Source organism: Xenopus laevis, chromosome 8L, assembly GCF_017654675.1.
Source record: "Xenopus laevis strain J_2021 chromosome 8L, Xenopus_laevis_v10.1, whole genome shotgun sequence".
In the NCBI taxonomy this organism is placed as follows: Eukaryota; Metazoa; Chordata; class Amphibia; order Anura; family Pipidae; genus Xenopus; species Xenopus laevis.
In genome coordinates this window covers 67,764,090-67,778,459 of record NC_054385.1, presented here as the reverse complement: position 1 = coordinate 67,778,459, position 14,370 = coordinate 67,764,090, and positions in this window count along the sequence as shown.

Sequence of the window (14,370 nt, the reverse complement as noted above, 5' to 3'; positions counted from 1 at the left end):
GGAATTGATTGCATGTGCCGAAAACTATGATATAACTGGTATCACTAAGACCTGGTGGGATAAAACATCAAGGTACTGTAGCTGGGACAGCTGAATTTTTTATCAGGTACATAGAATCCACAGGGTCTGCTTCCTCTATAGCTGTAAGAAATCCCCAGCTACAATCTTAGGAAGGACGGAGTACCTTGTGGGTGAGTGGCCGGGTCCCTCTAAAGATTTTTTTGCATTGGACAAGCTAACATAATAATTTTTTAAATATGTAAATTTAAGTAGGGAAAGAGAAAAGATTCTGAACTGTTTGAGGAACCAGCTAAAACGTTTTCCTTTTTAACAACGATTGATGAATAGGTAACATATGATAAAATTCAAACGAGACTAAAAAATGTAAATTGAAACAAAGGAAAACATTTAAAGGTATACAAAAACCAAATTGAACCTTGTCGAACCTCTTTACTTTTCACGATTAGGAAATTGTGTTAGTGAAGTTCCACAGGGGTCTGTCCTTGGCCCTTCTTTAACATGTTTACTAATGACCTTGAGATGGGCATTGAAAGTCTCCATTTTGCTGTTGATATTAAATTGTGCAAAACTATATACGTTTCATTTAGAATGATGCCACTTTGTGAGGTTGTGCACTTTGGTAAAGATAAAATAAATGTGAGTTATACGCTAGATGGTAGTATATTGAAAAGGCTCTGGGGATTTTTGTGAAATTCTAATTTAAATCTAATTTAAACGTAATTCAAAGTCTACTAAAACAAATAAATTACTGCCTTGCATATATTTGATACTGGTGCATAAATTAATTTATTGATGATATTCAACCTGCATAATTTGTCACTACAAAAGTACAAATGAGAAAAGAAATGTACTAGAGGAACTAAATCAAATTGTCTTTACCAGCTTGATTAGCAGCTTCAGTGGTTAGGGTACAGTCAACCTCTGTCCAAATCAGTCTACAACCCCCGCATAAACTGACTAAAAAGTAGCACACTAATAATGTTGTCCAAGCACCACCATGCTGTCTCAAGGAGAAAATATTTCTACTTACTGTCAAGGAAAACATACTTTATTGTACCATTAGCTTGATGAGTGTCTTTAGGTCAGTATTATCAAAAAAGCAACAAATGTTAGGAAGCAAAAACAAAGAGTTGACTAGAGCCACTGCTTGGTGCATGCATTTGTCCAGTCATGCTTTTGAACCAGTAATTGATGCTGAAAATCTTGCATATTTAAATCTTGCATATTTAACTTGGTCATTAGATCACTTAGAATCTGAGCAGAATTGTCTTAGCAGACATTATACTAAATATCTTAGAGCTGGTGCCTACTTCTTAAAGTGCATAATGAATGAAACATCTTACCTTCTTATTTGTTGATTGGGCACAGTGTCCTTTGTAGATGTAACTGGCCTAGTTCTGGGGTGTTACTTGTAAAAATCTACCCAAAAGGACAAATCACTTGAAGCATGGTTTCAATCCTCTCAGAGAAATGTTGCCATACTATACTTAGAATCACGGGGTGAATTCTCTACGCTGTTATCTAGATAGCATATTTGCATAGCTATTGCACTATTGGTTATTGTAAAACGACAGGCTCAGGTTCATACATCATATGTGACTAACAGGCATTCCATATTTGCTTTGTGTAACATTTGAAAAACAAAAGAATTGTAAGCAGAAATTGTTATAATATTGGATCATTCAGTATGCTTCAGGTAAGACCTGTTCTAGCTGCTTTGTTCTTCCTAACAGATATTTTGTGAAAAAGCCACACACTTCATGTTATTTATTTACAGTCTTAATTTCTATTTTTTTCAACCTGTTATCCTTGTTATTCTTGTTCTTGTTCATTTCCTTGAATGGTATTTTTTAGTGCTAAAAATCACGAATAATTTAGTAGGCCAAAAAAACACACACAAACAAACACTTATACAAAACCTCACTGTCTAAGAGCTGACAAGGTCATATAGAAATCAACGGGAGCTGTCCTTACCCAGTTGTACCATGTTTTTTTTAAACATTTTGGGTCAGATTTATCAAGGGTCGAATTTCAAGGGTTAATAATAATAATAAATTTGACCCTCGAAGTAAAATCCTTCGAATTCGAATATTGAATTCAAAGGATTTTAGCGCAACTACTTCGATCGATAAAATCCTTTTTTATTCGAGCATAAAAAACTTAGAGCTGGGGAAGGTCCCCATAGGCTAACATTGAACCTCGGTAGGTTTAAACTGGCGAAGTATGTAGTCGAAGTATTTTTTAAAGAGACAGTACTTCATTGAGATCTGGCATAGTGCCGAGAGACTGACGAATTGCTAATGTGGTGCCTCTATACAAAAAAGGATCCCGTTCTCAGCCTCAAAACTATAGGCCAGTTAGCCTGACGTCAGTGGTAGGAAAGCTTTACGAAGGGTTAATAAAGGATAAGATACTGGACTTCATAGCAAATCATAATACTATGAGTTTGTGCCAGCATGGTTTTATGCGTAATAGATCTTGCCAGACTAACTTAATTTCTTTTTATGAGAAGGTAAGTAGAGACCTCGATTCTGGGATGGCAGTGGATGTGATTTACTTAGACTTTGCTAAAGCATTTGATAAAGTGCCACACAAAAGGTAACTGGTTAAATTAAGGAATGTTGGCCTGGAACATTGTATTTGTACCTGGATAGAGAACTGGCTAAAAGATAGACTACAAAGAGTGGTGGTAAATGGAACATTTTCTAATTGGACCAGTGTTGTTAGTGGAGTACCGCAGGGCTCTGTACTAGGCCCCTTGCTTTTCAACTTGTTTATTAATGACCTGGAAGTGGGCATTGAAAGTACTGTTTCTATTTTTGCAGATGATACTAAATTGTGCAGAACTATAGGTTCCATGCAGGATGCTCAGGCCCGGATTTAGGGAAAGGCCCCCTAGGCCCGGGCCTAGGGCGGCAAGATGTTAGGGGCGGCAAGAAGGCGCCCCCTAACATCTTGTGAAAGTCGGCTGCTCCTGATAGATCCGGCTGGCTTTAGGACCGCTCCTCCAGCCTATCTCCCGCTGTGGCTCCGCCCCCTCCCACTCCTCTCTGTGCTCGTGCTGCTGCTGCCTCTGCTGTGCTGCGTGTGTCCCAGCAAGGTGATCTGTTCCTGGTATGTACATTTAATATTTCCCCTGCAGATCTGCTGTATATCGGCCATGTAGAGAAATATGTCATAGTCAACTTGCAGATTTGCTGGAGGTGCAGAATCACAAGTGTTCTAACTTCTAAACCTGTTACAGATTTTTTTATGTCCCTTTCCTGCTTCCTACAAAATGAAAACCTTTTCAGTTCTTGTATTATAAGGGATAATGTACCCCCTACTGTAAATGATAAGGATATTAGAAGTCACTGAGGGGTTCTATGGCCATATAAAGGCACAAGGCTGCAGGCTGAGTTATACAGGGAACTCTGAGTATCACTTATGTATTATAATGGATAATGTACCCCCTACTGTAAATGATAAGGATATTAGAAGTTACTGACGGGGTTGTTCTGTGACCATATAAAGGCACAAGGCTGCAGGCTGAGTTATACAGGGAACTCGGAGTATCATCATGTATTATAAGGGATAATGTACCCCCTACTGTAAATAATAAGGATATTAGGAGTCACTGAGGGGTTGTGTTCTGTGACCATATAAAGACACAAGGCTGCAGGCTGAGTTATACAGGGAACTCTGAGTATCACTCATGTATTATAAGGGATAATGTACCCCCTACTGTAAATGATAAGGATATTAGGAGTCACTGAGGGGTTGTTCTGTGACCATATAAAGGCACAAGGCTGCAGGCTGAGTTACACAGGGAACTCGGAGTATCACTCATGTATTATAAGGGATAATGTCTGCTGAGAAATAGGAACTACAAAGATTATGATGCTGCCAAGATTTGACTTTTTTATTTTATAATAAATATTTAACTGATGCTGCGGCTGCCCACTGTAGCACAATTGACAAACTTATCAAAACAAGGGACACATCTCTCTCTGCATCTATGTATAAAAAGGTGTCTATATATAGAGAATATATATAGATATATCTCAAACAAGCCTAACTGCTAGTTGATCCATCTGATCCACTTTTGCATAAATGTCCTGATTGGAAAAAGATTCACATCCAGAAAATGCATGCGGGGGGGGGGGGGGCGGCACAGTAGCTGGGCCTAGGGGGGCAAGGAGGGTAAATCCGGCCCTGAGGATGCTGCCACTTTGCAGAGTGATTTGTCTAAGTTGGAAAACTGGCCAGCAAACTGGAAAATGAGGTTCAATGTTGATAAATGCAAGGTTATGCACTTTGGCAAAAATAATATAAATGCAAGTTATACACTAAATGGCAATGTGTTGGGAGTTTCCTTAAATGAGAAGGATCTAGGGTTTTTTGTAGATAACAAGTTGTCTAATTCTGGGCAGTGTCATTCTGTGGCTACTAAAGCAAATAAAGTTATGTCTTGCAGAAAAAAGGGCATTAACTCAAGGGATGAAAACATAATTATGCCTCTTTATAGGTCCCTAGTGAGGCCTCATCTGGAGTATGCAGTGCAGTTTTGGACTCCAGTCCTTAAGAGGGATATAAATGAGCTGCAGAGAGTGCAGAGACGTGCAACTAAATTGGTTAGGGGGATGGAAGACTTAAATTATTAGGGTAGACTGTCAAGGTTGGGGTTGTTTTTCTGGAAAAAAGGCACTTGCGAGGCGACATGATTACACTTTACAAGTACATTAGAGGACATTATAGACAAATAGCAGGGGACCTTTTTACCCATAAAGAGGATCACCGTACCAGAGGCCACCCCTTTAGACTAGAAGAAAAGAACTTTCATTTGAAGCAACGTAGAGGGTTCTTCACAGTCAGGACAGTGAGGTTGTGGAATGCACTGCCGGGTGATGTTGTGATGGCTGATTCAGTTAATGCTTTTAAGAATGGCTTGGATGATTTTTTGGACAGACATAATATCAAAGGCTATTGTGATACTAAGCTCTATAGTTAGTATAGGTATGGGTATATAGAATTTGTGTGAAAGTAGGGAGGGGTGTTTTTATGGATGCTGGGTTTTCATTTGGAGGGGTTGAACTTGATGGACTTTGACTTTTTTCAACCCAATTTAACTATGTAACTATTATTGTTTAATCTGCATCTAGGAACTGTAGCAGGAAGTATAGAAATAATAGCACTTATTTACAATGGGGAAGCAAGATGCAAAGTGCATATCACAGTTCTTTATCTTAGAAGTGGGACAAAAGGTAATGTTGTGTGTTTAAAGATAAGACAATGCAACCCCCAAACTGTATGTTTAGGGTGTTTTATCTTTGCATATTGGAAATCGTGCAAAGTGAAAGTGTTCCAGTTTTTTTTACAACTTGGAGTAAAAACACTTCTTTACTCATTTTGGATTCAGAAGAATGTACACTTTCCAAAAATATATGGTTTTCAGGGGTCAGCATATTGTTTTGCAGCTTTTATCATAAAACAGTCAGGGTGTTTTGGAATTAGTTGATACGAAAACCATATTATGCACAAAGTATATATTAAAGTCTCTACATATTTACAGTATGTAAGCCTATGCATATTGGGAATCAAATTGTTCAGAAGACCCCTGGCATTCAAATGTAGGATGTGTTATCTTGATGCAGGAGAAAAGACCCCTTAGGGTCAGGGCACAAAGGCTGATGAAGGAGAAAAGACCCCGTAGGGTCAGGGCACAAAGGCAGATTCGGGGAGATTAGTCGCCCGGCTAATCTGCATCTAGGACGACTTCAGAAAACGAATCGCTCTGAGTGCCATCCCTCTGGCAATTTACATTTTAGCCGGTGGAGGGCAGTGGGAAGGCAGTCCGGACACGAATTTGCCTGTGTGTCTCTGCCATTAAAGTTGACATTTTGAGGTGATTTTCAGAAGTTTTATTTAAACTGCTTAGGAAAGGATTGCAATTTCATAGTTTGGAGTAGAAAGACATACTTAATTAAACCTATGCAAAATTGGCATCAGATTATTTAGTAGACAGACCCCTGATGTTCATATTTAGGAGGTGTTATGTTGGTTCCATATGGCCTTTAGGAGATAAGATCCTGGAAACTGAGGTGTGATACATTGTGCTAATCACACAAGTGTGTTGTTAATAAACTTGAATGTGCGCTTATTATTAAAAGCCCTAAAACTCAAAAAACCCGGGGAAAACGAAAACGTATCGAAATCAAATTCTACCCATTATTTTCAATGAGCCTACCAACTTTCAAAACAACTCAAACTGGAAAAAATTGACTTCTACATGAATTTGCTAGCTTTTAGATGCCAAATTTTTACATTCAAGTTTTTCAAGTTTCTTGCACTAAATAAATCTCAAGCATTCAAGTTTAGGAACCTCGAACTCAACTGAGTTTTAGTTTAAAATTATGGAATGAAATGGGAATCTGAATGTTTCCTGAAGGCGTAAGAAAGTGTGGGAATAAAAGACAGAACTTTATCCAGGAGTTGGCTTATGTGACCTAACATGTATTTGTGTCCTTTGTTTGTTTCCATGCACCGTGTATCACACAATCCCAGGGGCCCTTTGTACTTTAACAGTCAATTTTTTTATTTAGGATTAACCAATGGCACATACTACTGGAAAAGTATATTTTTATGAATTTGGTTTATTTAGATGAATCAGGGTTTTACATACATGTTCAGCAGCATAAGAACGTACCGCCAGCCCACCCCCCCGCCAAAAAAGTCTTAAGAGGGGCCCAGCGCGCACAGTCACTCTTGCTCTGCCCTAATACCCACCAACCCGGGGTCTGCTTCCTCTATTGTTACGCCACTGTACGGGCTGTTTCATCCAATACATTTTTAAAGAGACCTACTGAGAACTAAAGCTTAACTAAAGAAGTAGGCTAGACATGTTGTACATTATGTTTTGGGCTTCTATACCAGCCCAAGGCAACCACAGCCCTTTAGCAGGGAAGATCTGTGTCTCTGAAGATGCCCCAGTAGCTCCCCAACTTCTTTTCTGCTAATTCATTGCACATGCTCTGTGCTGCTGTCACTTACTGAGCTTAGGGACCAACTCACAATATACATTACATTACATTATTATATAATATAAATGTCACAATATAAGGCTGATTAGTAATTAATACAGATAATTACTACATGGCAGCACAGAAACTAGTGCAACTAGAATCAGAATGTATTAATCAGCCCTGTATCATCAGCTTATATTACAGGCCAACCTCATTTTCTGCTTGATAATTAGTGACAACCCCTAAGCTTAGCTTCTCAACAGCTGCTCAGAGCATGTGAGTGTCGCAGACACTTTCCAAGATGGTGACCCCCTGTGACAAGTTTGAAGTCCTGGATCATTGCTGCTATTGAGAATCTGAAACTTTAGGCTGTTGCAATAAGTTCAGGGTATAAAATATGGCATTTTTAGCCATATTAATTTTTAGCCTTTAGTTCTCATTTAAAGCCTCTTGTGTAACAAAAGAGACTTTTTCCAAGCTGTGTAAGCTGTTTATAATTATCCCCGGCTACTGCTATTGCAGAGGCAGTTATCCAAGTTTTAGTTCATGCTGTGCAGGTCCGAATCCACGCATTTCTGTCCATTTATAGCCAAACATACATGTTTTCCTGTACCACATATCCTACCCCGTTTGGACCAACGGGGTAGAACACTTGCTAATCAAGAAGAAAATCCCTCTCTCTTAAAGGCTAGATTTCAAGGTCCATGATTTCATTTTTGGGCTATATTATTTCTTCTTCCGGGTTCAAGATCGGATCCTGTTAAAGTTTTTGCTGTTCTTGATTGGCTTGTTCCCACAGGTCTAAAAGCTATTAAAATTTTTTTGGGGATTTGCCAATATTTACCGCAAGTTCATCAAGAATTTTTCCCAGACAGTGGCTCCTATTATGGCTCTTACAAGGAAACCTTTTGGGGCAAATTCACTAAGCGCCGAAGCGCCTAACGCTAGCGTCAATTCGCTAGCGTTGGGCATTTTCGGTACTTTGCAAATTCACTAACGAACGCTGGCGTAAATTCGCTAGTGTTACTTCGCACCCTTACGCCTGGCGAATTTTTGCTACGGACGTAACTACGCAAATTCACTAACGCGCGCAGTGTACTGAACGCTACCTTTTACGCTAGACTTTCTTCGCCACCTCAGACCAGGCGAAGCGCAATAGAGTAGATAGGGATTGCTTCAAAAAAAGTTCAAATTTTTTCTAAGTCCCAAAAAACGCTGGCGTTTTTTCTATATTATGGGTGATAGGCTGAGAAAGATCGAAAAAAATTTTGGGGCTCCCCTCCTTCGCCCCTACATTTCCTAACTCATGGCAACTTAACTATACAGTGGGCACATGTGTAGGGCAAAAAAACAATTTTGTTTGATGTTTTGAAGGTTTCCCAGGCATTTGTAGTGATTCTACGTATTCCTCCATTGAAATTTTAATTTGGCGCCGTATGCAAATTAACCATCGCTAGCGTAACTTCTTTTCGCTTAGCGAATCAACGCTAGCGCAACTTCGCAATCTTACGCTACCCCTGTGCGCAACTTCGGATTTTAGTGAATTTGCAGAGCGCTGGCGAAACTACGCCTGGCGAAGTGCGGCGAAGTTGCGCCTGGCGCAACTACGAATCTTAGTGAATTTGCCCCTTTAAGACTTCTTGGACCCCTCAAGCTCAGGATGCATTCGTGACTCTCAAGAAAGCATATAGTTATGCTCCAATCATTCTTCATCCTGATCCTGCCCACCGTTTATCCTGGAGGTCGATGTTTCGGAGGTGGGAGTTGGGGCTGTTTTGTCTCAACGAGCTGAGTTTCAAGGAAGCTTTCATCCTTGTGCATATTTTTCTCATAGACTTTCTCCTGCTGAGAGAAATTATGATGTGGGTAACCGTGAACTTTTGACCGTTAAGCTTGCATTGGAAGTGTGGCGCCATCTGCTGAAAGGAGCTAAAGAGCTTATTACCATCCTAACAGATATATTATATATTATCAGCCTGGTTCAAAGCATACGAAAGCAGATGCTTTATCCAGATGTAATCCAACCCCACCCCGCCCCTATTATCTCCCCTGATTTAGTAGTGTCGCCTACCTCTCTTTCATTGTCGGATTTGTCCAGCTCGGAACGTCCTCCTGAGTGTCCTTCTGGTAAGATTTTTGTACCTCAGCAAAGCGTTGCCCAAGTTCTCGAATGGGGTCATTCTTCTAAGATTTCTAGCTATCCCGACATCAAGAAGACATGAGTTTATTTCAAGGTACTGTTGGTGGCCTTCACTGGCTAAAGATGTTAAGCTCTTGAGTCCTCATTCTCTAACATGTGGTCTTCTCCAACTCTTACCCATACCTACTCAACCCTGGCTAGATTTAGCTTTGGACTTCATTGTGGATTTGCCTAAATCTTTGGATATGACTACTATTCTCGTGGTAGTAGATACATTCTCCAAGATGGCACATTTTATCCCTCTGAAGAAACTTCCCTCTGCTGCCGGGTAAGCCCAAGTTTTCATCAAAGAGATTTTTTGTTTGCATGGTGTTCCTCAGTCTATTTTGTACTATCATGAGGTGCAGTTTGTATCCAGATTCTGGCAAGCTTTTTCAAAACATTTGGGTATCAAATTAAAATTTTCTTTGGCTTACCATCCTCAAAGCAATGGCCAGACTTAGAGGACCAATCAAATCCTGGAACAGTTTTTGTGATGCTTTATTTCCCAAAACCAAGACAATTGTGTTGAGCTTTTTCCCTGGGCTGAGTTTGCTCATAATTACTTACAACATGATTCTCTGGGATGCTCTCCATTTTTTGCTGTGTTTGGACATAATCCATCTGTCCTTCCGCCTGATGTTTGCAAGACAGAGATACCCGCAGCAGATAAACTTGTTCGGGATTTCAAAACCATTTGGTCTCAAGCCATCAATCTCTTCTCAAAGCCTTTTCTTCTCAGAAACTTGCCGTTGACAAGCCAAGCAAAGTGCTAATCCTCCCCCCCCCCCCCGTAACCCCGTCTCAGTCCAATTGGATCTTCCCTCTACCATGAACATCTCCAATTCTTTTCACATTTCTTTGGTCAAGCCTTTTGTCAGGAATCATTTTGCTGTTGATCAACTTCCTCCTGCTCCCATTATTCTCGATGATCATCAAGAGTTCGAGGTTCAAGACATTTTGGATTCTCGGAAGGTGAGAGGCAATGTTCAATATTTGGTTCATTGGAGGGGTTTTGGACCAGAAGAGCTGCGGATACTCATGCTTCTAAACTGATCAAGAGCTTTCACAAGAAGTTTCCAGATAAGTTTTGGGAGCCCCCGGAGGTTACTCCTGAAGGAGGGGGTACTGTAAGATGCGCAGGGAGACTGCCTCAGTTTCTTACCTCCCTGCACATCTATCCTCGTCTTCTGCTCAGGTGCACACTACTGGGTAGGGGCAAATGATGCTGGCATTGTCCCCTCAGCGCTTGACGCAGAGCTTTGTGACGCTCGGGTTTTGATGCAGAGCGTCATGACGTCATGTTTTTGTCCCTAAATACTCTTTAAAAGGCCAATTCTCCATTCTGACAGTGCCCAAGCTGGCGTCTGTTTACATATCCTGCCAAAGCATTCATATTGTGTTTGAATTCCTGGTTTATGACTCCTGCCTGATTATTTTTTTTGTATAAACTTTTTTATTGTATTTTCAAAGGTAAATAGCATAATTTAAGCAGAGAAACTGTACATATTATTGTATGTTCGTTATGACAAATGGGTATACAAATATCATTATTCCATGAGTTTGTTGAGCAGCAACAATCACTTTTAACAAGGTGTCTTGATATCTGTATAACACAATAAAATTTAAAAATAGACAGTTGGGGTAGGAGACAGAATAGAAAGAAAGATGGGAAGGGGAAAGAGTAAGGAACATTGGAGAGGGGGAAAGGAGGGGGTAGAGAGAGCTTCTTTATCATGTCATTTCCGACAGTTAGGAGGTAGCAGCCATTGACGCAGATATATGAGTTGGGGAGAGAGAAGGAGGAGGGGGCGAGTATCTTTTTTTTTTTTTTTTTTTTTCCTGCCTGATTATTGACTTTGATTCCTGTTGCCTGCCTTGACCCTTTCGCCTGATCTTCGACTCTGTCTTGCCCATTCCTTGTCAGTATCTCGTTTTGGATTTGTTATTATACAGTACTCCTTGTAGGTTCCACAGCAGAAAGCCCAGGGCCCCAAAAGGGCATAGATGAACACTGGAATCCTCAGGGGTGCCTTATGCATCCGAGTGTACCCACGGCTTCTAAGGTTCCTAACAGACGAGTGCACTACACAACATTTTTGACATATGCCTTTATAATGAATTCAGCCTGTGCAGAATATGTAACCTTCATCTCAGTTCGCAACCCTGTGTTCTCTATCAGCCCACATATGACCACTTTTACTCTTCTATCCATGGAGGAGTTTGCTCACATCGCTATTCACTACTTAACTAAATAGGCACCTTTCCTTTTTACTTATGATTTTCACCCTACAATGATTCCTGGCATCTCATCACATATCCCTGTCCCTATTGTTCACTCACATACCCATGTTAGTAAGGGACTATCATCACAAGCATCCTGACAAGCTGGTGCACGTTCACCTCCAAAGGCAGCTCCTAGGGACAGGACAATCTCCAGAACACAGCAGAGCAGCCTAGTTTGGTCCTTGTTTTTTTTCTCCCAAAGCTCTGGTTAACCCCCCCTCCATTTGGAATCATGCGAATTTATGGACACTACACTATGTAAAACTTGGCACCTATGTTTATGCATCAAGATGCAGATGGATGTACCATTCTTCGGTAAATGCCCAGTAAGGATTCCACGATCCTTGCTTCTTGCTAGGATATCTTGAAAACAAGTGTCATTTCATTTGTATGTATTTTTCTGACTGCCTTTTTGTACTAGCCCTGACTGCCCAGTCTTTCTCTAGCTCTACAGATTTAGTGTCCAGCCTGATTCTAAGGGGCAGATTTATTAAAGGTCGAGTTGTATTTAACCCGTATTTTTCAGTCAAAACTCGATTTTTTGCGTTTTTGAAATAAATTTCAGATTTGAGATTTATTATACCCCAAAGCTGGAAATAGCTTGAATCTGAAATTACACCATCTAAAACCTGTCAAGGTCATGTAGAAGTCAATGGCAGAGGTCCCTTGAACTATTTGAAGATGTTAATAGCCTTCAGGAGGGTTTAGTTAGAAAACTTGAACAATTTGAGGGTTTTTTTCAGTTTGAAAACCCAATCAATTTGAGTATTCAAGTTTTTCACCCCATCTTCACTGATTCAGGTTTTTTACATTGATTATGAGTTTTTTCTTAAATTAGAAACCTTTTGAGTTGTGAGTTCATTCAAGGTCTAAAAAACTCAAAAAGCTCTAAAATTCTACCTTTGATAAATAATCCCTAAGTCTCTTTGTCATCTCTATTTAGGCTCTCATGCCACCCCAGGATAGCAATTTTGTCTAAACAATGATTTCCACACATTGATTGCTACTGCTGAAATGCTGAGATATCAAGTTGCCTTTTGAAAAGCGATCATAAATATTGTGCCTGTGAGTATATAGGCTTGAGGTGGACCCTTATCTGATATATTGTACTCACATTTCCTGTTAATTGGTAACAGGATTTTGAGATCTTGTAATTATATTACCATTGGTGATACACTATGGGAGTTTTCCCTTTGTGCACTCTTGATTACTGTATATAAAGCTAAATTCTGTATATTGGGGCAGATTTATTAAGGTTCCAATGGTAAATTCACAATCTCAATAATTTCTCCAAAGCATGCTATTCAATAAAAAAATATTTTATTCACATCAGTAGTTAAAAAACATGTATAGTAATCCCTCTAACGCCTAACGCGTTTCATGCTTACCCAGCACTTAGTCATAGGCAGATTCGACTTCAAATTTTCGAGTTGGATTTTTGGTAAAAACTCACAAATTCAAGTTGGGAAAGATCCAAATTCGAATTCGAGATTTATCATACCTCAACCCTGGGAACAACTCAAATTCAATAGTATGCCACCTAAAACTATCATACCTCAACCCTGGGAACAACTCAAATTCAATAGTATGCCACCTAAAACCTGTTGAGTTCATGTAGAAATCAATGGCAGAGGTCCAGTGACCCATTTGAAGATGTTCATATGCTTCCTGACATTCAAGTTTTTTTTGCAGAAAAAATTCGAATTGAGTTCCGTTTTAATTCGATTCGAATTTGATTCGAGTTTTCGGTTCGGTAATGTTCATTCGAGTTTTAGACGTTCAAGTTTTTTCTTCAATAAGATATCAAGTTTCAAGGTCATTCGAGGTCATTCAAGTTCATTCAAGGTAAAAATAAACTCTATGCCTCATGATGTAAACTTTCCCAGTTTAGAGACCTTTTCTATTTTTTCCTTAATCTTTAGATTTCATCAGAAATAAGTGTAGTATTATTTCCCATGATGTTAATAGTCTTCTGAGATATAGAACCCTCTTAAGACATCCTCCTAACAATGCAGAAGACTATAAATTTCAATGTTCAAGTGAATTGCAGGGCAACTGATGTCACTGTGTTTGCAGGTAAGAAATTACAGCTATTTTAGAAAAGGTTAAAAAAGACACAGACACATTACGTTCATCTTTACATGGTTCCCACTGTATTCAGATTAGAGATAAAAATTTTAACTGGTTTTAAATTTTAGGCAAATTCCCATACACAATAACGCTTTATACTGTGAAAGTATTATGGATTATATTTTCACAATATTTTTTCGAGAGACCTTTGATTACTGTGATTACAAAAGCATTATTTCAGGACAACTATGGAGATAGAGCGCCAAACACTACTGTATGGCTGTAGAGCAAGTCTCTTTGAACACTGATGGATTAGTTAGATCACATTTTTTTTTAAAAAAACTGCACTGTAGGTAAAAAATGGTGATTGGTATCCAAAAATTACACTTTGCATTTGCATTGTTGGAAATGAAGATGATCCTGAAGTTGGAAATGAAGATCTTCTAACCAGTTAGAAATACAACTGCTTCTCTTATTTGCTAACCAGTGATGTCACTTACATATAACATTTTCAAACACTGTGAATAACAAAAATATTGATTTCAAGCTTTAAATTTGTGCTCCCGGGACAGTTGATATAATATTTTAAATCAGACACATACTAGTCAAATATATATTTAGAATAGATATTTTAGTAAACTTGTCACCTTGCGCCTGTCCTCAAGCAACAACATAGCAAAAAATATTTGAAGGGAAAGGTACACCATGCGCAGATTGCTGTTGCAAACACTTATTTATTAATTCTACGGGGCACATTTACTATTGGTCGAATATCGAGGGTTAATTAACCCTCAATATTCTAACCTCTAAGTA